The following is a 23,956-nucleotide window of genomic DNA, read 5'->3' as shown; positions in this document are numbered from 1 at the left end:
ATTTTGATGAAGTTTCATTTGTTTATTCTTTCCTTTATGTCCCTTGCTCTAGGGGACATATTGGTGAAAATATGGCTGTGTGGGATAGCTGAGATTTTCTAGCCCATGTTCTCCTCTAGGACTTTCATAGGGCTGCAAATTATATTCGAGTCTTTTAACTATATTAAGTTTATTTTTGTGTATGGTTAAGTTGATGGTCAAGTTTCATGTTTTTGCATGTAGTGGTCCACATCTCTCAAGAGGCTATTTTTACTCTATTTTGTGCTTCTGCCCCCTTTGTCCAATATTAATTGACTGTAGAGACATGGGTTTCTTTCTGGGCTCTCTATTCTATTCCATTGAATTATGTGTCTGTTCTTTTATGATGGTACCAGACTGTTTTGATTACTGTAGCCTTGTAATACAGTTTGATATCAGGTATTGTGATCCCTCCTACTTTGTTCTTTTTTCTCAAAATTGCTGAGGCTATTTGGGGTCGTTTATGGTTCCATATGTTTTTGATATATTCTATATCTGTGAAATATGTCATTGGTATTTTCATAGTGATTGCATTGAACATGTAAATTGGCTTTGGGTAGTATGGACATTTTGATGATGTTAATTCTTCCAATCCATTGAGCATGAGCATGAACAATGCTTCCATTTATTTGTGTCTTCCTTTGTTGGAGCCCAAGAGCCCTGTGAGGGGTCGAGGATAGGGTCTAGCACCGCCGGTGTGGTGACTGGGCCTGGTTTCCGGCCTCGGGGCTATCTTGGGTTGTAACAGTTCTCTGACCCCTTGAGAAACTAGCTGCCTCTCCCATCAACTCATATCTTTGGCCTGTGCGTCATGTACCCAGAAAGTATGTTAGCTTGGGAACGTCCGGACTCTAAGGGAAGAGATAAACTTTGTAGGTCAAGGAAGTGAGCTACGTGCCAGAAGGCTTCTCCTTTATTCTCCTTTGTATTCAAGATTGTATATAAGCCAGAAGACTGCGCAATAAACTTGCCTTATGCCAGCAGAACATTTGGTCCTCTCCTTTATTTCAATCCCTCACTCAGCCTCACGACCACCCTTGCCGCATTCCTTAATTTCTTTCTTCAGTGTTGTGTCATTTCTTTGAGTACAGGTTTTTAACCTCCTTGGTTAGGCACATTACTAGGTACTTTATTTTTTGTTCTTGCAATAGCAAATGTTAATTTTTTCCTGATTTCTGTTTCTGATATTTCATTGTTGGTATACAAACACACCTTTGCTTTCTGAATATTGAGTTTGTATTCCACTGTTTTGCCAAATTCACTTATTAGGTTGAGTAGTTTTTTGATGGAGTCTCTAAGGTTTTGTATGTAGTCTATCATGTCATCTGCAAATGATTTTATGTGCCAGGCCTTTTGTATACAAATATTAATTGTAGGTCCTGCTCTGGAGGGGATCACATTTCAATGGGAGGGGCAAGCATATGAACAATGAAAATGTGTTGAAGCAAGGGTAATGATAGAGATATATAAATGGTGCTATTGGTCAATGGGAGCACAGACAATGGGCACTGATCTTAGTGTGATGAAGGGAAGGTTTTCCAGAAAAGATCACATTTCCATTAATAAAAGAGTAAATATTAGCCTGGAGAAGATTAAGGAAGGATAGAAGAGATGTAGAGAATTTGGGGTTTGGAGAGAAGCGCAAATCATTTATGTTGGCTCCGAGGGGAGTGTGCTGAAAAAGAAAGAGTGGTGAAAGAGAAGGCTTTTAAAATATATAGGAAGCATATTTGAGTGAGAGGGCTTCAGGCCAAGATGGAGGCATAGGTAGACACACTATGCCTTCTCTCACAATGAAAAGAAGAACAACAACAAATTTAAAAACAAAAAACAACCAGAACTGACAAAAATTGAACTGTATGGAAGTCTGACAACCAAGTAGTTAAAGAAGAAACATTCATCTGGTAGCGGGGGCAGAGATGGGTAGCCAGGTGGAGAGGACTCGTGGCAGTGCAGGGGCTGGAGGAATGGAGCAGGCGAGGCAGCAGCTGGCAGACTGGGGAAGGCAGAGGCCTATCTAATAACTCACAGCTATTAACAACTGGGCCTAAAAAAAACAAAACAAAAATAAACTAAGCAAACAACTGTAACAGGAACAGATTCACAGCAATGGAGATCACATGAAGGTTTATCAGTGGGGGAGTGGAGTGGAAGAGAGGGGGAAAAGGTACAGAGAATAAGTAGCATAAATAGTAGGTAGAAAATAGAAACAGGGAGGTTTAAAATAGTATAGAAATGTAGAAACCAAAGAACTTATATGTATGACCCATGGATATGAACTAAAGGTGGGGAATGGGGGTGGGAGGGGGTGTGCAGGGTGGAGGGGAATAAAGGGGGGTAAATGGGACAACTGTAATAGTATAATCAGTAAAGTATATTTAAAATACATATAAGGAAGCAGATCATGAAAACCCTTCTAACCACATGAAAAACTCAATACTGAGAACTATTAAAAGCCATTGAGTTTCTCCATGATCCTGTTTGGATTTAGAGAAGATTACTTTAGCAGCAGTGTGAAAAATAGATTCGAAGTAGGGTAACTAGTCAGGAGGCTATTTTGTAGTCTATGTGTGAGATAATTATGTCTTGGGTTACAGAAGTGGCAGTGAGAAGGCATTCAAGATCTATAGGTGATGAGAACAACAGGATCCAGGGACCGGTTAGGTTTGGGAACAGTTTCTAGCTTGTGTTACTTGTTTGTTTGTTTGTTTTTTTAATTACGTTTATTGATTACGCAATTACACTTGTCCGGAGTTTTCACTTTTTGCTCACCACCAGCAGCACCCAGCACTCCTTCAGGCAATCACCCCCACCTTGTTCATGTCCATGGGTCATGCATATACGTTCTTTGGCTACTCCATTTCCTATACTATATATATATTTTAAATGTATTTATTTTAATTGTTGTTCAAGTACAGTTTTCTGTCTTTTACTCCCACCCCAGCTCACCCCTCTCAGTGGCCCCCAGCTCCCCCCCATTTCTACCCCCCTTAGTTTTTGTCCATGTGTCCTTTATACTTGTTTCTGTAAACCCTTCCCCTTTTCCCCTGAAATTCCCTCCCCTCTCCCCTCTGGACACTGTCAGCCTATAATGTACTTTATGTCCTCCATGGCTATTCTGTAATTACCTATTTGTATTCCCTAATCCCCTCAACACTTCATCCATTCCTTACACCCCCCTTCCTATCTGGCAGCCATCAAAATGCTCTATCTGTTTTTGTTTGCTTTTTAGATTCAATTGTTGACAGATATATATTTTTGCTATTTTATCGTGCATAGTTTTAGTCTTATTTTTCTTAGAAATAAGGGGAAAAGAGACTTTTATTAAGTCCCTTTAATACTTCATTCAATTATTGTTTGGTGATGATGAATTGCTTTAGCTTTTTCTTGTCTGGTAAACTCTTTATCTGTCCTTCAATTCTAAATGACAGAATTGCTTGGTAGATCAATCTTGGCTGTAGGTCCTTGCTTTTCATGACTTTGAATATGTCTTGATGATAAGCCCTTCTAGCCTGCAAAGTTTCTATTCAGAAATCAGCTGACAGTCTTTTGGAAACTACCTTGTGGGTAACCAACTGCTTTTCTCTCTCTGCTCTTAAAATGATCTTTTTATCTTTAACCTTTGGCATTTTGATTATGATGTGTCTTGGAGTGGGCTTGTTTCCATCTATCCATCCATCCAACCATCTTGTTTGGGACTCTCTTTGCCTCCTGGACTTGTTTGTTATTTCTGTCATCAAATTAGGGAGGTTTTCTTTTTTATTTATTCTATTTTTAATGTATTTTATTGATTATGCTATTACAGTTATCCCAATTTCCACCCTTTATTACCCTCTGCCCTGCACATCCCCTCCCACCCACATTCCCTACCTTTAGCTCCTGTCCATGGGTCATACATATAAGTTCTTTGACTTTTACATTTCTTGTATTTTTCTTAACTTCCCCATGTCTACTTTCTTTTTTGTTTTTACTTTTTTTATTGATTATGCCATTACATTTGTTCCATTTCCCCTCCTCCATTCCCCTCCACACCCCTCCCCCATCATTCTCCCCCCTTTGGTTCATGAACACATGTCTCAAGTTCTTTAGATTCTATATTTCCCTTACTATTCTTACCCTCCACCTATCTATTTTCTATCTATTGTCTATGCTACTTATTTTCTGTACCTTCTCCCTCCTTCCCCTTCTCCCACTCCCCTGTTGCTAACCCTCCATGTTATCTTCATTTCTATGGTTCACTCCTGATCTAGCTGTCTTCTTAATTTGCTTTTGTTTTAGGTGTGGTTCTTAGTAACTGTGAGTTTGCTGTCCTTTCACTGTTCATCTTTTTTATCTTCTTTTTCTTAGGTAATTCCCTTTAACATTTCATATAGTAAGGGCTTGGTGATGATGAACTCCTTGAATTTGATCTTATCTGAGAAGCACTTTATCTGTCCTTCTATTCTAAATGAAAACTTTGCTGGATAGAGCAATCTTGGTTGTAGGTGTTTGGTTTTCGTGACTTGGAATACTTCTTTCTAGGCCCTTCTTGCCTGTAAGGTCTCTTTTGGAAAATCCACTGACAGTCTGATGGGCACACCTTTGTAGGTGACTGTCCCCTTAGCTCTTGCTGCTTCTAGAATTCTCTCTTTCATTTTAATCTTGGCTAATGTAATTATGATGTGCCTTGGTGTGTTCCTTCTTGGGTCCAACTTCTTTGGGACTCTCTGAGCTTTCTGGATTTCCTGGAAGTCTATTTCCTTTTCCAGATTGGGGAAATTCTCCTTTATTATTTGTTCAAATAAGTTTTCCTTTGGTGGCTGTTCCTCTTCCCCTTCTGGTACCCCTATAATTCAGATGTTGGAACATTTAAAGATGTTCTGGAGGTTCCTAAGCCTTTCCTCAGTTTTTTGAATTCTTGTTTCTTCATCCTTTTCTGTTTGGTCATCTTTTTCCTCTATCTGGTCCACTCCTTTGATTTGAGTCCCAGTTTCCTTTCCATTACTATTGGTTTCCTGTGCATTTCCATTCATTTCAATTAGTTTAGCCTTCATATATTCCTCTAATTTGTGGCTAAAATCAACCAGTTCTGTGAGCATCCTGATCACCAGTGTTTTGAACTGTGCATCTGAAAGTTTGGCTATCTCTTCGTCACTTACATTTATCAGCTCTGGGGCTCTGAGTTGTTCTTGAGCCATGTTTTGATCTGATCGTGCCTGTTACATATGAGGGGAGGCGCCTTGGTGTTTACCGGGGCGGGGCCACCCAGGTTGCAAGTTTGTGACGCTGTATGTGACAGCGGGGTCAGAGAGGGAACAATGGCTGTCCTCTTTGCTCACCCAGTCTGCCTCACCGCTCGCTCCCGCCTGCTTATCCAAGCGCAAATGTGCGAGTCTGCTGCCCTGCGTCAGTTGCTGGGGCCTGCGAGATCTGTCTCAACACTCGCCTCTTCACTGGTTTATCTGCGTGCAAATGCGTGACCGACTACAGACAGCCAGCAGCTCCTCTTCCCTGGGTTCCGCCCGTAGCTAGCCTGCACCTGGGATCCATGCCCACGGCTGCCTGTGCACCGCCCGGATCTTTTTTGCCCTACTGGCTCTGCTGCTGGTTTCACCCCTCTCACTGGATTAGCTGAGTGGTCCGTTGTTTCCGGACTCCGTATTCGATTTTCTGTGTGGGTTGGTTGTGTTTATTGTTAAAACTTTGTTGTTTTTAGATTTGGTTGTGCCAGGACGAAAAGTGTTCCCACGTATGCCTCCATCTTGGCGGAAGTCCCCGCCCTGTCTACTTTCTACCTACCATTTTTGTTACTTATTCTCTGTACCTTCTCCCCTTTTCTCCCCCTATCACTTGCCTTCTGATAGCCTTCCATGCAATCTCCATTTCTGTGATTCTGTTCCTGTTATAGTTGTTTGCTTTGTTTTTGTTTTAGGTGTGGTTGTCAATAACTGTGAGTTTGTTGTCATTATACTGTTCATATTTTTATCTTCTTTTTCTTAGATAAGTCCCTTTAACATTTCATATAATAAGGTCTGGGTGATGATGAACTCCTTTAACTTGACCTTATCAGGGAAGCAATTTATCTGCTCTTCCATTCTAAATGATAGTGTTGCTGGACAGAATAATCTTGGATGAAGGACCTTGCCTTTCATGACTTTGAATACTTCTTTCCAACCCCTTCTTGCCTACAAGGTTTCTTTTGAGAAATCAGCTCACAGACTTAAGGGAACTCCTTTGCAGAAAACTTTCCTTTTCTCTTGCTGCTTTTAAGATTCTCTCCTTCTCTTTAATCTTGGCTGATGTAATTATGATGTGCCTTGGTGTATTCCTCCTTGGGTCCAACTTCTTTGGGACTCTCTGGGCTTCCTGGACTTCCTGAAAGTCTAATTTCTCTGCCAGATTGGGGAAGTTCTCCTTCATTATTTGTTCAAATAAGTTTTCAATTTCTTGGTCTTAGTCTTCTCCTTCTGGCACCCCTATGATTTGGATGTTGGAACTTTTAAAGATGTCCTGGAGGTTCTTAAGCCATTCTTCATTTTTTTGAATTGTCATTTCTTCGTCCTATTCTGGTTGAATGTTTCTTTCTTCCTTCTGCTCCAAACCGTTGATTTGAGTCCTGGTTTCTTTCCTGTCACTGTTGGTTCCCTGTACATTTTCCTTTATTTCACATAGTGCAACCTTCATTGCTGTCTGAGTCTTTTTTATGCTGTTGACGTACTCAGTGAGTTCCTGGAGCATCCTGATTACCAGTGTTTTGAACTCTGCATGTGATAGGTTGGCTATCTCTTCATCACTTAGTTGTATTTTTTCTGCAGCTTTGATCTGTTCTTTCATTTGGGCCATTTTGTGTGTGTGTGTGTGTCAGAGTGGCTGTTACATATAACGAGAGGAGCCCGAGGTGTTCACCAGGGCAGGGCAACTCATGTGGCTGCACTGTGATGCTGTAGGTGGGGTAGGGGTCTGAGAGGGAACAATTGTGCTTGCTCCACTCTCTGCTGCTTTTCAGTCACTTCTCCTGGTACCCACAATCAAATTGGGCCCTTCTGGTGCTGATTTCCAGGCGGTGGGCTTGTGTATATTCTAGGACCCTGTTGGTCTCTCCAACGAACTCTCCTGTAAGGCTGGGAGTTTCTCCCACAGCTACCTCAACCCCCATCTGTGTTTTTTTTTCTTTTTTTTAAAGCTTTTATTTATTTAGAGAAGAAGAGAAGGAGAGAAATATCAATGTATGGTTGCCTCTCATGAGTCCCCTGCTGGGAACTGGCCCACAACCCTGGCATGTGCCCTGACTGGGAATCGAACCGCTATTGTGTGGTTCACAGGCCCATGCTCAATCCACTGAGCTACACCAGCCAGGGCCCCACCTGTGTTTTCAATCAGAGATTTTGAGGCTTTATTTCCCTGCAATTGAACCCTGGGTCTGTGCAGTCTGTATCACTCTCCAATTGTTCCTCCCAGGTTATCTACAAGTGAATGTGAGACTGCCTGGTCCACAATCTGCCACTTCAAGAGTCTGACAGCTGCTCCCTTTCTTTGAGTCCTCTCTACCCCAGCTGCCCATCTCTACCCCTCCTACCAGTCTGGATGAATGTTTCTTCTTTAACTCCTTGGTTGTTGGACTTCCATACAGTTCGATTTTCTGTCAGTTCGAGTTGTTTTTTATTTTTAAATTGTTGTCCTTTTAGTTGTGAGAGGAGGCAGAGTGTGTCAACCTACACCTCCATCTTGGCCAGAAGTGTCACCCATTGCTGAAGTTTTCTTTAATTATTTTATTATTTTTTAAGATTCTATTTATTTATCTTTAGAGGGGAAGGGGGGAAAGAGAGAGGGAGAGAAACATCAATGTATGGTTGCCTTTTGTGCGTCCCCTGCTGGGAATTGGCCTGCAGGGAACCGGCCTGCAACCCAGGCATGTGCCCTGACTGGGAATCGAACCGCAATCGTGTGATTCGCAGGCCCGTGCTCAATCCACTGAGTTACACCAGCCAGGGCTTGAAGTTTTCTTTAATTATTTTTGAAATAAGTTTTCAATTTCTTGCTCTTTCTTTTCTCCTTCTGGCACCCCATACAGTTTGAATGTTGGATCTTTTGAAATTGTCTAAGAGGCTGTTTATACTATCCTGGATTTTTGCATTATTTTTTCTTCTTGTGTTCTGATTGGTTGTTTTTGCTTCCTTATGTTTCAAAGCATTGATTCTGTTCTTGGCTTCACCCACTCTACTGCTGTTTCCTGTAAATTGTTATTTCACTTAGTGTAGCCTTCATTTCTGACTGGATCTTTTTTATGCTGTTGAGGTCCTCACTAAGGTCTTTGAGCGTTCTTATAACCAATGTTTTGAACTCTGCATTGTTGTAGACCGCTCTGCCTAGTTTTAGGAATTGTATCTCTACCTCTTGTAGCTAAGGGTGAGAGACGACCTCTGGAATGCCAGCCACAGGAGACAAAGCCTGTCTCTGGTAGCAAACACTGCCTCAGTTCCTCTCCCTGCCCCCAGAGCTTGGTCGGAAGTCAATGACAGGTAAGACCCCTCACAGCGGGGGGCAACCTAAGCCAGGCTTGATCACATGGGAGGCCTTCATGGAAGGACTCGGGGGCTGCAACAAAGAGCAATAGAATCTCGCCCCCCCCCCCCGGCTTTGACATAGCCCAAGTCCCCATGTTCTTTGGGAGAAGCGCTTCCTGGCTGTAATCCCCTTAAGCCTGAATACCTGATGGGGAGAGGTGCAGCTCCTTGCTTGGCCAGAGCGTGCCCTGGGGAAAAATCTGGCATCACAAAGACTTGCTGATAAACCTGTGAAATCTGCTCTGCCAAGAATGCTTTCATTCATATGATAAAGGTTCAAGAGGAAATGAGTATGTCTCCCAAAGTTTCTGCAACTCTCTTCCCGATAGACACTCACTCAGACTGAAACCCTCAGACCTCTTTGAAATGTTATCTACTGTTTGATCTTTGTTGCCCTGTATTTTTGTGTATTACAACCCAATAAAAGGCTATGGAGAAAGGCACTCGGGGCCTTTTTCTTCTGCGAGAAACTTGTTGCTGCTGGCCTTTGTCTCCTTGGAGAAACTGGCCACAGCCCACGCCTCTTCCCTAAACAGATCTCATCTTGTCTCAGCCATATTTACTCATTCACGCATGTCTCTGGCACCAGGGGGACCTCGCGAAAGAAGTTGCCCCCACACTGCATCTGATGGATTGCTTTTCTCCATTTAGTCTAGCTCTTTTTCTTGAGTTTTGATATGTTCTTTCATTTGGGCCACATTTCTTTGTCTCCTCATTTTGGTAGACTCCCTATGTTTGTTTTTATGTATTAGGTCAATCTACTGTGACTCTGTGTCTTGGTAGTGTGACCTAATGTAGTAGGTGTCACATAAGGTCCAGTTGCATAGCCTCCCTTATCGGACAAGCTGGGTACAAAAGGTGAACCCTTTGTGTGGGTTGTGTATATCCTCCTCTTATAGTTGAGCCTTGGTTGCTATTGGCGGGTCAATGGGAGGGATTTACCAACTTCAGTCAACTGAAGAATTGGCTGTGACCACTTACCACCAACCTCCACTCTCCATGGAGGATCAGCTGTGCAGGGGCAGGATGGTGGTGCTCTGGCATGGTCTGTAGCTGTCCCCTGGGTGTGCAGGCCCTGGGGTTTCCCAGGTGGTACAGGTCAAGTTCAGGCCCCACCTAGTTTTCCCTAGGCTACCCTGCCTGAGCTATAAAGCAATTTGAGATGGCTGCTACTTACGCTAGGCTTGGAGATTCCCAGGTGAAGCTAAGCTGTGATTCTAGACTGGCTGCTGCTAGTGGCAGGCCTAGGGCTCACTGAGGCCAGCTGTTGCTTGTTTTAGAGGATTTAGGAAGTTGTTTAGCAGGAGCCAAGAACAGTTATTCATGTGGAAAAGCAGCTTGGGTGGGCCTGTAAATTACGTTAGGCAGAATCTTTGGGGATCTTCTAGGTTGGTCAAACGGTGTTAGCCACGTTAATGGAGTCTCAGATATGGTGCCAGCTTGCCATCTCTCTGGAGGGGAGGGTTTAGAAAAGGGACAATGATCTCTGCTTGACTGGAATCCAGATACTTCAGTTTCTTCCTGTATGGCACTGGTGCCTTTCAAGCTGCTAGTCCAGTGCTGGGACTCAGAGGGAGTTAGTCTAACTCGGTGAGTCCGTGTGTGGGTTCACTAAGAGGAACTGCTTGGGGCTCCAGCAGTTTCTCCCACCAACTCAATCCCTGCTGGTTTTTGCACTCAGAAGTTGTGGGGACTTACCTTCCTGGCACTGGAACCCTGGGCCAGTAGGCCTGGTGTGGGGCTGGGACTCCTCGCTCCTGAGATATCCCTCCAGAATTTGTATCTACCATATGTGGGTGAGGGACCAGCCTGTTCCATGTCTTCATCCTTCCTACCAGTCTGGTTAGATCTGCTTTCTTTAATTCCGTAGTTGTCAGACTTCCATTCAACTTGATCTGATGATTTTGAGTGATGCTTGTTCCCTATATTAGTAGTCATTTTGATGTGGTTGTACGAAGAGGTGAACTTTGTTTGCCTACACTGCCATCTTGTCAAGAAATCTAGCTTCTGTTGCTTGTAGTGCTATTCTTTAAGGATGAAAAACACTGGGGTCAAAGTTTGGAAGCAAGATGAAGTTTAAGTTTGGAAAAGTTGAATTTGAGGTGGTTGTGATCATTGAAGTGGGGCTATATGATAGGCATTAAGTATCTGAGTCTGAAGATCAGCAGAACATTTAGAGAAGTGATATAAGACTGAGAGTCATCAGGGAAAATCAAAGCCTTGCAAATGGATGAGATCATCCAAGGAGAATGTGTATACTAAAAAAAAATGATTGCTAAGGCTCTTCTTATAGCTTTGTCTTCACTTCATTTGCATCACATCCTCATAGATGTTTTCCTTGACTAACATATATAAAATCTCATCCTATCTCTCTATTCCTCTACTCTGCCTTTCTTTGGTAACATGTCACTATCCCACATTGTGTTATGCATGTAACTCTTAGGTTTTTGGTTACTGTCAGATACTTACACTATTTAATTCATATACATTAAAAATGGCCATCTTAAACAAATCAACAAACAAGTGTTGGAGAAGATGTTGAGAAAAGAGAACCCTAGTGCACTGTTGGTGGGAGTACAGATTGGTGCAGCCACTGTGGAAAACAGTATGGAATTTCCTCAGAAAACGAAAAATAGAACTGCCTTTTGACCTGGCAATTCCACTGTCGGGATTATATTCTAAGAACCCTGAAACACCAATCCAAAAGAATCTATGCACCCCAATGTTCATAGCAGCACAATTTACAATAGCCAAGAGATGGAAGCAACCTAAGTGCCCAACAGTAAATGAGTGGATCAAAAAACTATGGTACCTTTACATAATGGAATACTACACAGCAGAGAGAAAGAAGGAGCTCCTAGCCTTCACAACAGCATGGATGGAACTGGAAAGCATTATGCTTTCCCACAGATCCCACAGATCTCTAATAAAGAAATGTGACTTGCTGTTCTTTCACTCTCCTTGCATTACCTCCTCTCCTACATACTCTCCTGCTTCTGGCTTCTCCAGAATTCAGGGGAAAACAGATAGGGAGAGGGAGTCTTAAAGGGACAGTGAGAGGTTTAATTGATAGACCAGTGTAACCTGGCTATCAATACCCTTTTTTTAAGGAGAGACCCAAATACTGTCTTTTTGTGTGATGTGCTTTTGTGGTTTCTTCAGGGACACCATTCACTCCTTATCCGCCAAGTGGTGACCTATTCTCCTCTATTCCTAATGCGAACAATGTACCCTCTGACTATTTTTCCCCTTGGCTCTTGCCCACACAATTTTACTCTCATGGGATCCTCATTCTTTGTTGGGGTTTCCAGCTACATTGAAAGAAAACTACCTGGTCCATAGAAAAACTGGTACCTTAGAAATCTAGGCCTTCCCCCCCTCCCCATTATGAACAACTTCAGTCAGACTTCTGCCTTCAGATTTCTTCAGGTAGAAGTCAAGTATAAGTGTCTATCTTCTGCAGACACCAAAGCACACATGTGAGGTTCTCCCATGAACACTTCCCGCTTCACTGGCAACACAGGCAAGAGACCTAACGTTTTCTGTCATGCAGCAAGACTCCAGCCTGGGAGTAAAAAACCAGTCTTCCCTCTTGAAAGGTTTAATTGCAACCTTCTTACTTGGCTTGAGTAGGGGAACAATAACACTTTCTACTCCCATGAATTCCCTTCAAAAAATCCTTTCTCTTTCTCCAATTTTTCTCTATAGTTCTCTTATATAGACTGGAGTTGAATGGTGAGAAAAAATAATTGAAACACCAGTTTGGCTACCTCTTAGCAAGTATTAGTTGATATATTCATTTATTACTGAAAGGCAACATACAGTACGAGTTAAGAACCTTAACTCTGGAGCCGTACTATCTGAAGATCATGACTTAACCATTTGATCTCTCTGTACCTCAGTTTCTAAGATAATAATAGTATCTACATAGTAGAATTTTTGTGAGGACCAAATTTGTATGTATCTTAGATTAATCCCTTAAAACAGTATGTAGAATAATAGGGCTATATGTGTTTGCTTTTAGTGCTACTGCTTATTCTTCATTGACTTGGAAGGTAAGCTCAATGTATTCAAATTCTTTTTTATTTGTTTAATACTACCTTTTGAGCTCTCAAACATAGTGCACATAACAGGCACTAGTAAATGTTAGTGCCCTCAGAATTCTTCTGAATGAATTAATGTGACATTTAAGCTTTAAATATTAAGGTATGGGCAGGGAAAATAAGGTCTGAGAAAATTTAGAAAGATAGCCAGGAAGCTGTGATGTTTTAGAAACCACAGGAAAGGAGACTTTAATAAGGAGGGAATGGGCAATAGCATGAAACATCATTAGAATGTCAAAAAAATAAAACTAAAATATGGCCATTTTGTTTTATAACAAGGGGCCCTTATCTTTTTTGCTTTTCATATCCTGGTTTTCTTTCCCCCAAATATTCTTTTGTTAGAATGAATGACAACTCATAATAAATCTTTGAATAGGTCTTAAAACTTTTTAGCTCTGTTCTATAAACCTCCAAAGAACAAACTAGTCCTGCTATTATTTAGTTTTGGCTATAACCAGAAAGTATCCATTCTTAATATTGTTCAGTACAACTTGGACTCTCCTCTTGATTCAAACAATAAAACTTGCTGTTGACATCTGCATACAACTCCATGCCAATTTCCGGCCTAAGAATGTCTTTCTCCCTTTCCCCTACCCACCCTCATTTTTCAAGAGTACAAGTATAATATATTAAAAAACTGTTACAACTCAATAATAAAAGGCATATAACTTAAAAGGATAAAATATTTGAATAGGTATTTCTTCAAAGAAGATAAACTAATGGCTAAAAAGTACATAAAAAGATAGTCAACATCATTAGTTGTTAGGGAAATGAAAATTGAAACCACAGTGAGATACCACTTCACACCCACTGGGATGTCTATAAGAAAAAAAAAAAACAATGAAAAGTGTTACAAAGGATGTGGGTAAATTGGAACCCTCATACACTGCTGATGAAACTGTAAAATGATGCAGCCACTTTGGAAAGAGCCTGGCAATTTCTCGAAAGGTTAAACATAGAGTTACTAAACGACCCAGCAATTCCATTTCTAGGTGTACACACAAGATATTTGAAAACATATGTTTTTTAAAAAAACCTCACACATGAATGTTTACATTGGTACTATTCATAGTACCCAAAATGTGCAAACAGCCCAAATGTTCATCAGCCGATGAATGAATAAGCAAAATGTGGCATATTCATACAGTGGAATATTATTTAGTCAAAAACAAAGAATTATTTGAATGATGTCACCAAAAATGATGGAGTAGAGAACTCCAGCTCTTTGAAATGCTGTAATTATCTACTAAAGTCCATATTCTTTAACATGATTCACAAGGCCTCAGATGTTCTAAACCCTACTTATCTGTTATGGGAGGAATTATGTGTCTTTCTAAAATTTATAAACCGCAGTACCTCAGACTGTGGTCTAATTTGGAAATAAGGCCATTACAGAAGTAATTAGTTGAGATGAAGTCATTAGAGTAGGATCTAATACAATATTATTGCTGTCTTTATAAAAAGGGGAAATTTGGACACAGGGACACATGCACAGGGAAAACACTGTATGGAGATGAAGGCAGAGAATAGGGTGATACTTCTACAATCCAAGAAATGGAAAAGTTTGCCAACAGACCACTAGAATCTAGGAGAGGGTAACTTGTTTGCAGGAGTGGTTTGTTCTTTGGAGGTTGATAATGCAGAGCTAAAAACTTTTAATATTTTTTCTCAGAGCTAACCATGCAGACACCTTGATTTCAGACTTCTAGTTCCAGAACTGTGAGACAGTAAGTTTCTGTTGTTTAAGCCACTTTGTTTGTGGTACTTTGTTATGGAAACCCTAGTACACTAAAACAACATCTTTATAGCCTCATCTATGATCATTTTTTTCTTTATACTCTATGCTATACCACCACCACCTTCCTTGTACTTCCTGTGGATAGTCCTAGTGTTGCTAGCCTTTTGTTTTTGCTTAAGTTATTCTTCTGCTTGGAATGCCTTTTTGGTCTAGATAATTCCTATTCATATTTTAAGATTACTTTTTTATAGGGATCCTTCACTGAGTACTTTCCACCAGGCTGGTATATGTGGCCTTGCTATGCGCACTCACATATCCTGTACATCTCCCCATCTTTGCATTTCCCACATTGTATTATAATTGTATGTTTATGGTTCATCTGTCTCTATCCACCCAATGCAATAAATGGTGAATGCCATGAGGAAAGAGTCACCAAAATCCCAGTGCCTAGCACAGTATACTTTCCACATTGTATATACTCAATACATATTTTTGAATGAAAGGACTTTTTTCTTTTGTTGTTTATTCATCTTATTTCTTCCTATATATGTACTAAAGTGCTTTGTATATAACGGGTACTCACTTCATCCTGACCAGTCATTCTGAGGACATTTGGCCATAGCTGGAGACATTTTTGGTTGTCACTATTGGCATCTAGTGGGTAGACATCAGAGATTCTGTTAAACATACTACAATGTACAGGATATCCCTCAACACAAAGCATTATCTGGCTCAAAATATTAATAATGTAGAGGTGGAGAAACCCTGATCTTGACTGAATAAGACTGAATCTACTTTTTACAACCTGTACTCAGTGTAGACCACTAGTGAACTAAATATGCTTGGTCAGGAAGTCTTTTTTGTTCATTCATTTTTTTTTAAAGTAAACCATTACCCAACAAGAAATGATGATAGAGTGTCCTGACATCCAGAAGTAAGAGTTTAGCAGTGAAAAAGTACCTGATCAGATTTCCCATCCAATGGAGGCATGGGTAAATATGGCTCACCTCCTTGCACAACCACAGCAAAAATTACAACTAAACTACAAAACAGTTATTACCTAGAATCATAAAATCAAGCTGTATGGAAGTCTGACAACCAAGGAATTAAAGGAGTCACATTCATTCATATGGGTAGGAGGGGCAGAGATGTGGAGATATGCAGAGATGTGAGGAGACATGGAGATGTGGAACAAGTGGTCCCACATCCAGTGCAGCGGATAAAAATCAGGAGGGATACCTTGGGAGCAAGGGATCCCAACCCTACACCAGACCACACACACCAGGGTTCCAGTGTTAGGAAGATAAGTCCCCATAACTTCTGGCTATAAAATTCAGTGGGAGTTGGAGTAGAGGAAGAAACTGGGATTCTCAGATATCGCCTCTTAAAGGGCCTGGAATGGACTTAGGACATATGCATACTTACTCTATCTGGCTCTGGCACAAGGGCAGCAGCTGGAAGGGCACCAGTGACATATGGGGAGAAACTGAAGTGTCTGGCATCAGGGAGAGTACCAGGGGACAGCTTCCCCCCAGACGAAACTCCAGAGGCCAGGCAGCAGCATTGTCCCCTTACTGAGCCCTCACCCATATAGAGCCATAAGCTGCAATACCTTATCAGAAACTCCATCACCTTGCTTCATATGGGTTGTCCCACCCTGGAAATTACCTAAGGCTCCACCTCATCCAATTTACCAGTGAGCCTTTCTACAATAGGCCACACTACTGAGACAGGGAGTCAGAGTAGCTCTACCTAATACATAGAAACAAACACAGGGAAGGTGCCAAAATGAGGAAACAAAGGAATGTGGCCTAAAAGAAAGAACAGAATAAAACTCCAGAAAAAGAACTAAAAAAAATGGAGATAAGCAACCTATCAGATGCAGAGTTCAAAACACTGGTTATCAGAATGCTGAAGGAACACACTGGATACTTCAACAGTATAAAAAAGACCCAGGCAGAAATGAAGTTCACACTAAGTGAAATAAAGAAAAATTTACAGGGAACCAACAATGCAGTAGATAAAGCCAAGAATCAAATCAGTGACTTGGAACATAAGGAACCAAGAAACATTCAATCAGAACAGCAAGAAGAAAAAAGAATCCCCTCCAAAAAAAAACAACCCTCAAGAATAGGCTAGGTGCCTCTGGGACAACTTCAAATGTACCCTCATTTGAATCACATGGAGTGCCAGAAGGAGACGAGAAAGAGCAAGAAATTGAAAACTTATTTGAAAAAAATAATGAAAGAATATCTCCCTAATTTGGTGAAGGAAGCAGACATACAAGTCCAGGAAGCACAGAGAATCCCAAATAAGATAGACATAAAAAGAACCACACTAAGATACATCATAATTAAAATGCCAAAGTTTAAAGATAAAGAGAAAATCTTAAAGCAGCAAGAGAAAAGCAGATAGTTACATACAAAGGAGTTCCCATGAAACTGTTAGCTGATTTCTTAAAAGAAACTTTGCAGTCTAGAAGAGACTGACAAAAAGTACTCAAAATAATGACAAGCAAGGACCTACAACCTAGATTACTCTATCCAGCAAAGCTTTCATTTAGAATTGCAGGACAGATAAAGTGCTTCCCAGATAAGGTCAAGTTAAAGGAGTTCATTATCACTAAGCCCTTATTTTTTTTTAATATTTTATTTATTTATTTTTAGAGAGAGGGGAAGGGAAGGAGAAAGAGTGGGAGAGAAACATCAATGTGTGGTTGCCTCTCATGAGTCTCCTGCTGGGATCTGGCCTGCAACCCAGGCATGTGCCCTGACTGGGAATCGAACCGCGATACTCTGGTTCGCAGGCCCGTGCTCAATCCACTGAGCTACGCCAGCCAGGGCTTTCACTAAGCCCTTATACGAAATGTTAAAGATAATTATTTGTGAAAAAGATCAAAATGATGAAAATTAAAATGGCAATAAATTCACAACTGTTAACAATTGAATCTAAAATAATATGCCATTCAAGCAAGGAGAACAGAAACAGAGTCACAGATATGGAGATCATTTGGAGGGTTATCAGCTGAGAGGGGAAGAGGGGGAAATGGGGAAAAGGTGCAGGGGTTAATAAGTACAAATTGGTAGGTATAGAATAGAGAGGATGATTATAGTATGGAAAATGGAAAAGCCAAAGAACCTATATGCATGACCCATGGATATGAACTAAGAGGGAGGTTGTCAGAGGGAATGGAAGGTCCTGGGTGGAGGAGGGCAAAGGGGAAAATTGAGACAACTGTAAATAGCATAATAAATAAAATATATTAAAAAATAAAAGTACTGGATCAATAAGAGAACACATATAAATTACAATATTGTTATTCCTGGAGTGCTCTGTAACTGTGAAGATGAATTAGAGCTACATCTAACAACAGGGATCAATCTCATAAGCATAATGTTGAATGAAGAAAGCACATTGAAAAAGTACAGGCAGAGTTATATTATTTATGTGAAGAACTAGATATTTGGGATAGACGTGTAGGCAGTAAATGCATAAAAACACACATGGAAACAATGATTAAATCTGGGAGAGTGAAATACTCAGGTTAGAGGTGTATACAGAAGGCTCTGATTGCAATGGTAATGCTTTATTTCTGAAGCTGGCTAGTGAACATATGCTTCTTTTATATTAGTCATCATACATATATGGATTTTTCAAATATTTAATGCTTTTCAGAATGTTAATTGCTCAACGCTGAGGTATCCTGTCATCCGGGGCTGAAGAAAAACTCCATCTTATCAGTTTGTAGTAGCCAGAACTCCCTCACCATGGTAAAATCAAACCACTCATTGAATCCAATCATTCATTATGAGACACAAGCTTACATACTACACATAGGATAATAATCCATAAGTTCCTGTTTACATTATTGCACAGGATGGTACCTGGGTTTGCTTACATTGGAGCCCTCACAATATTGGCATAAGAATTTGAGCACAGAAACCTTATGACAAACAAAGAAGATCAAACAGAAATGTATAGCAGCTTGCTAAATATAGAGTCTGTGTAAAAAGGCCATTTACTTTGTTCTTTGTTTATATTTGTGTGTATTTGCAATTGATTTAGTGACACTGTCTGGGAGTAAAGGAGGCAGATCTTCACCCATTCTCTTTAATGGTGTGGACCTTGGAGAACAAGAAAATGCACATGTATAAAGAAGTAAAAACTTAACTTCCGGCCAAGATGGAAGCATAGGTAGACACACTGTGCCTCCTCATACAAGCAAAATTAAGGACAACAAAAATATAGAAACAAAAAAAAACCCAGATGTTGGGAATTGCTCTGCCTGGTTTTAGGAGTTGTAACTGTCCCCTGATGGCTAAGGCTGAGTGAGCGACCTCCAGAATGCAAGCCACTAAGGAGACAAAGCTTGTCCCCTGCCCCCAATGCTTGGTCGGTTAGTCTAAGACGGGTAAGACCCCTCAGAGGGGGGGCAACCTAAGCCCAACTTGATCACTTGGGAGGCCATCATGGAAGGACTTGGGGGATTGCAACAAAGAGGGAGTGATGGACCCTTGCCCCCTGCCTATTCTGACATAGCCTGAGTCTCCATGTCCTCTGGGAGAAGCACTTCCTGGCTCTAATCCACTTAAGCCTGAAAACCTATGTGGGGGAGGTGGTGCAACCCCTTCTGGGCTAGAGTGGGATCCAGGGTGATCGGGCATAAGAAGAATTCCTAAAGTCCTGTGAAGCCTGCTTTGCTTAGAGTGCTTTCATTCACATGATAAGGGTCCGAGCAGGAAATGAGTATGTCTCCCAAAGATTTTGCAATCCCCTTAATTTACAGACACTGACCCAGACTAAGCCCTCAGATTTCTTTGAAATGTTCCTTATTGTTGGATCCTTACTGCCTCTATTCCTGTGTATTACAACCCAATAAAAGTCCCTGGAGGAAGGGGCTCTTGGCTTTTCTCCTCTGAGAAATTGGCCACCTCTCCTCCCCAAGCAGATCATGTCTTGGTAGTTTCACTTTCATTCATGGTGGATGGGGGGATTTTGTGGTCAAAGTTGCCCCCACAACCAGGTCCGACAGAAAATTGAACTGTATGGAAGTCCGACAACCATTCATCCAGATCAGTAAGAGGGGTGGAGTTGGTGGCCAGTGGAGAAGGGTTGTGATAGGAAAAAGTGGTGGTTGGCAGTCCTGGTCATGCAGGTGGCGGCTGGCAGACCCCAGGCATGGGGAGGCAATGGGCAGACCCAGTGAGGCATGCAAGGCCACTGGCTGACTGCGGATACATTCTCATGCAGATAAACCAGGTAAAAATGAGGAGCGAGACAGACCACACAACCCAGGGTCCCAGCACTGGGAAATAAAGCCTCAAAACACCAATTGAAAATGCCTGTGGGGGTTGAGGTGCTGGGAGAGACTCCCAGCCTCACAGGAGAGTTCATTGGAGAGACTCCCATGGTCCTAGAACATGCACAAGCCCACCCACATGGGAATCAGCACCAGAAAGGCCCAGTTTGCTTGGGGGAAGCAGGGGATTGAGATCCAATAGCGGAGCAAGTGCCATGGTTCCCTTTCAGACCCCGCCCCCACATACAGCATCACAAACAAGCAACTGGGTTGACATGCCCTGGTGCACACCTAAGGCTCCACCCCTCACTATGTAACAGGCGTGACCAGAGCCATTACATCTAAGCGACCAAGAGATAGCCAACCCATCAGATGCACAGTTCAAAGCACTGGTAATCAGGATGCTCACAGAATTGGTTGATTTTGGTCGCAGATTAGATGAAAAAATGAAGGCTACACTAAGTGAAATGAAGGAAAATGCATAGGGAACCAATGGTGATAGGAAGAAAACTGGGACTCAAATCAATAGAGTGGACCAGAAGGAAGAAAGGAACAACCCAACAGAAAAGAAGGAAGAAACAAGAATTCAAAAAAATGAGGAGAGGCTTAGGAACCTTCAAGACATCTTTAAATGTTCTGATATCCTAATTATAGGGGTACCAGAAGGGGAAGAGAAAGAGCAACAAGTGGAAAACTTATTTGAACAAATAATAAAGGAGAACTTCCCCAATCTGGAAAAGGAAATAGACTTCCAGGAAGTCCAGGAAGCTCAGAGAGTCCCAAAGAAGTTGGACCCAGGAAGGAACACACCAAGGCACATCATCATTACATTAGCCAAGATAAAAATGAAGGAGAGAATCCTAGAAGCAGCAAGAGCTAAGGGGACAGTCACCTACAAAGGAGTTCTCATCAGACTTTCAGCTGATTTCTCAAAAGAGACCTTCCAGGCAAGAAGGGGCTGGAAAGAAGTATTCCAAGTCATGAATGGCAAGGACCTACATCTAAGATTGCTCTATCCAGCAAAGCTTTCATTTAGAATGGAAAGGCAGATAAAGTGGTTCTCAGATAAGGTCAAGTTCAAGGAGTTCATCATCAGCAAGCCCTTATTATATGAAATGTTAAAGGGACTTATCTAAGAAAAAGAAGATAAAAAATAGGAACAGTGAAAGGACAGCAAACTCAGTTATTAACAACCACACCTAAAATAACAGCAAACTAAGCGGACTCCTAAAACAGGAGTGGAGCCACAGAAATGGAGATCACATGGAGGGTTAGTAACAAGGGAGTGGGAGGAGGAGAGAGAGGGAAAACGTACAGAGAATAAGTAGCATAGATGGTAGGTAGAAAATAGATAGGGGGAGGGTATGAATAGTATTGAAGATGTAGAATTTAAAGAACATAACTATGACACATGGACATGAACTAAAGGGGGGACATGTGGGTGGGATGGGGTATGCAGGGTAGAGGGGAATGAAGGGGGCAATGGGACAACTGTAATAGCATAATCAACAAAATATATTTAAAAAATAAAGATGGGGCTGAAATCTCAAAAAAATTTCTGGCTGTTTTGGTTATAAGATCACCTGTGACGGTATTACAATGTTTGTTCAAGGAACCCTTATTGTACTTAGTAATGTACAAAGTAATGTACAAAGTGAAAGAGTAGTGATGCTGGCAATTGGAATATACCAAAGAGAAGCTGCAAAGTGTTTCCTTTAAGTGAAAAGGAATGTGCATATGTATGTATGTGTAGGGAAAAGCTTATATATAAGGTTCAGTATTATTTACGGTTTCAGGAATACCCTGGCAATCTTGGAATGTATCCCTCATGGCTCTATTATATTCCATTGTATGAGACTACACCAATTTACTTAACCATTGAACCATTAGGTTTTTCCCCTAGTATTTTATTATTCTAAGTAGTACTGCAATTAATATCCTTGTACAAAAGTGTGTAAAATACACATTCATTCATCATAAAACTATTAGTGAGGGCCTACTATGTATCAGGTATTATGCTAAGTGCCCAGTTTCTGCCTTAGTTTTTTATCCTGAGATAAGAAACACTGGAGGAAGAGAAAATTTAAAATAAAAGGTGGTAGGCTCATCTTTGGATTTGTCGAATTTGACATGCCTGCAAGACATCCAAGTGGAGATGTCAAGAAAGCAGAGCTCAAATAGACCTTGCAAGGTCTAGAGATATAACATTATAGTTGTGGCCATATAGATGTTAAGTAAAGCCAAAAGAGTGAAAGAGGTCATTTCCGAGAGTAGCCTAGCCCTCAGAATGTCTGGCTTTCTGAGGTTAGATAGCAGAGTGGAATCTACAAAGAATGAGGAGAGGGCAAAGTGGTAGGAAGAAAAGCAGAAAGTGTGGTGTCCCAGATGCCAAAGGAAGACTTTCAAGGAGAAGAAAATGATTAACAGCATTAAATGTAGGGGAGAAATCAAGGAAGGTAAGGACTGGAAAATGCCTTATGTATGTATGTATGTATGTATGTATGTATGTATTGGCATGGAGGTCATTGGTTGGGTATCTTGCTGAACACAGTTTCAGTGTGGTATTAGGGAAGGGAGCCAAATTACTGAGCAAGAAGAAAGGAAATGGAAATTGCAAATATACCTGTAAAGCACATTTTCAATAAATTTTCTTATAAAGAGGAGCTGGGGAAGTACCTAGTATGTAAACAAGATTTTTAAAAAAATATAGTAGACATTTGAGCATGTTTAATTGCTGATGACATTTGAGGACTTGAACTTGGTTAATGTTGATGAGAAGAAGAGAGGGAAAGAGGAAGGACGGGAACAGGAATCTACAATTACTGGGTAGATATGTACATTTTAATGTCTCACTATATATTGCTCACATGATTTCTAGAAGGGCTTTTAATCAACATACACTCTTACTGGCTTGTCTAGAGGCCACTTTGTCATTAAGTGTTATAAAAATAAACAAACAAAAAAACCTTTGTGAAAGAATGTTATTCCAATTTGTGCTTCTTTGATGAATAATGGGTTGCACGTTTTACCCAGTTGTGTCTGTGTGTGAATTTAATCTTATGTCCTTTGCCCCAGACGTTGTATTTTAGATAGACACTTTTTTGACATAAAAGATGGAAAGTCAAAGCATCAGTATGGTATCATATTTTATCTTCCTAAATTACATGGTCTAGAGCCTTTATCTTCCTAAAAGTGCATGACAGTTTGACAACTTTTGGCCCAGTCGAGTAGCAGAGGCCACTCAATTTAACATCTGAGAAAGTGACCGCAGATGAAAGGGGAAGCGGGGGTTAGGTCTAGTTTTAGACCCCTAACCTTAGTCCTCAAGCTCCCTCCCCTAATCCGGGAAGGCACTTTGGCAGTGCTTTACGGCTTTGGCTCCCACAGCTTCCCTTGGGGTGGGGTGGTTCCCTACCAAAGAGCCCAGAGGTATGTGCGGCCCCTTTAAGAGTCCAGCTCCTCCCTACTCGGGAAAGTTGCAACTTTTTCCGCCTAGCGGGAGGGTGAGAAGGGCCTGAAAGAGGTTGCAGTGTTCCCGCAGCCCTACAACGTGCGCTGAAACTGACACTGGGAAGTCTCGCCCTCTGGTGGCACCTGTTGAAGGTGACAGGTAGGTCTGTGGCCAGAGGCCACCCCTTTGCCCCAGGTCCGGGGCTTCCCCCGGATCCCCAGCCCCTTTTCTCTGTGCTTCCACTCCCATCTCAGGAACCTGCGCCCTTCCTTACCCCTTCACTCTCCCAGTCTTTCCTGTCCCTTTTCCCCTAGCTTCCTTTGTGGACCGCAGCTCCCACAGCTCACTCCCCTTGTCTGCTTGGGCAGCTCCTCCCAGCCTGTAGGCTTTACCCTGGGCCCCTTACTTAGCCCACCCATCGCTAAACACGGGCTGTGCTCCTCTGTGTCCCCTGTCTGGAGTTGTGCGCAGTGGCTGGCTTTTACCGTCTGCTGGCTTACCATCTGCCGGATCTGGGGCGGAGGTGGGGCCGAGTTCCTAGTGGGAACTGTGCCCTCGAAGGGGTCGAGTCACTTTTCTTCCTCTCCAGCCATCCTGTGTGTTCTCCGTCCTGTCCCGGTGGTGTCTTCCCTAGCCTCCTCTGGCCTGCCAGAGGTAAGGCTGCTCCCCGGCCAGTTGGCCCCACTCCTGCCTTAGTGGGTTCCCTCAGCACTTGGAGCTGGGGATGGGACTGTGTGCGCTCGAGCTGAACTGCTTTTTCTTGCCACCCTTCAAGCAGGTTTTGGGGATCTGCTGCTGGATGAG

At 41.8% G+C, this 23,956-nt stretch overlaps 1 protein-coding gene and 1 long non-coding RNA gene across 10 annotated transcripts in view; one reads left to right on the top strand and one right to left on the bottom strand.

Moving 5' to 3' along the window:
• Positions 1–1,859: 1,859 nt before the first annotated feature.
• Positions 1,860–23,717, bottom strand: LOC128626224 (uncharacterized). The gene is made up of 2 exons (XR_008390139.1): positions 23,653–23,717; positions 1,860–2,065 (listed from the first exon to the last, which is right to left on the bottom strand). It is a non-coding gene; the product is annotated as an uncharacterized LOC128626224 (long non-coding RNA).
• Positions 23,171–23,956, top strand: part of SYTL4 (synaptotagmin like 4) — a 104,850-nt gene continuing 104,064 nt past the window's right edge. For 4 of the 9 annotated variants that reach the window (XM_037143788.2, XM_037143780.2, XM_037143782.2 and 1 more), the window contains exon 1: positions 23,172–23,311. The gene's annotated coding sequence lies outside the window, so the exon portion shown is untranslated. Of the gene's footprint in view, positions 23,312–23,666; positions 23,807–23,956 lie in introns of those variants that run through there. The other 5 variants (XM_053657535.1, XM_037143786.2, XM_053657534.1 and 2 more) reach the window with 3 other exon arrangements.

This window comes from Artibeus jamaicensis, unplaced genomic scaffold (genome assembly GCF_021234435.1).
Source record: "Artibeus jamaicensis isolate MK-2021 breed Jamaican fruit bat unplaced genomic scaffold, CSHL_Jam_final scaffold_461, whole genome shotgun sequence".
Lineage (NCBI taxonomy): Eukaryota > Metazoa > Chordata > Mammalia > Chiroptera > Phyllostomidae > Artibeus > Artibeus jamaicensis.
The sequence above is the reverse complement of the archived record's forward strand: the minus strand, read 5'-3'. Positions and strand labels throughout refer to the sequence as shown.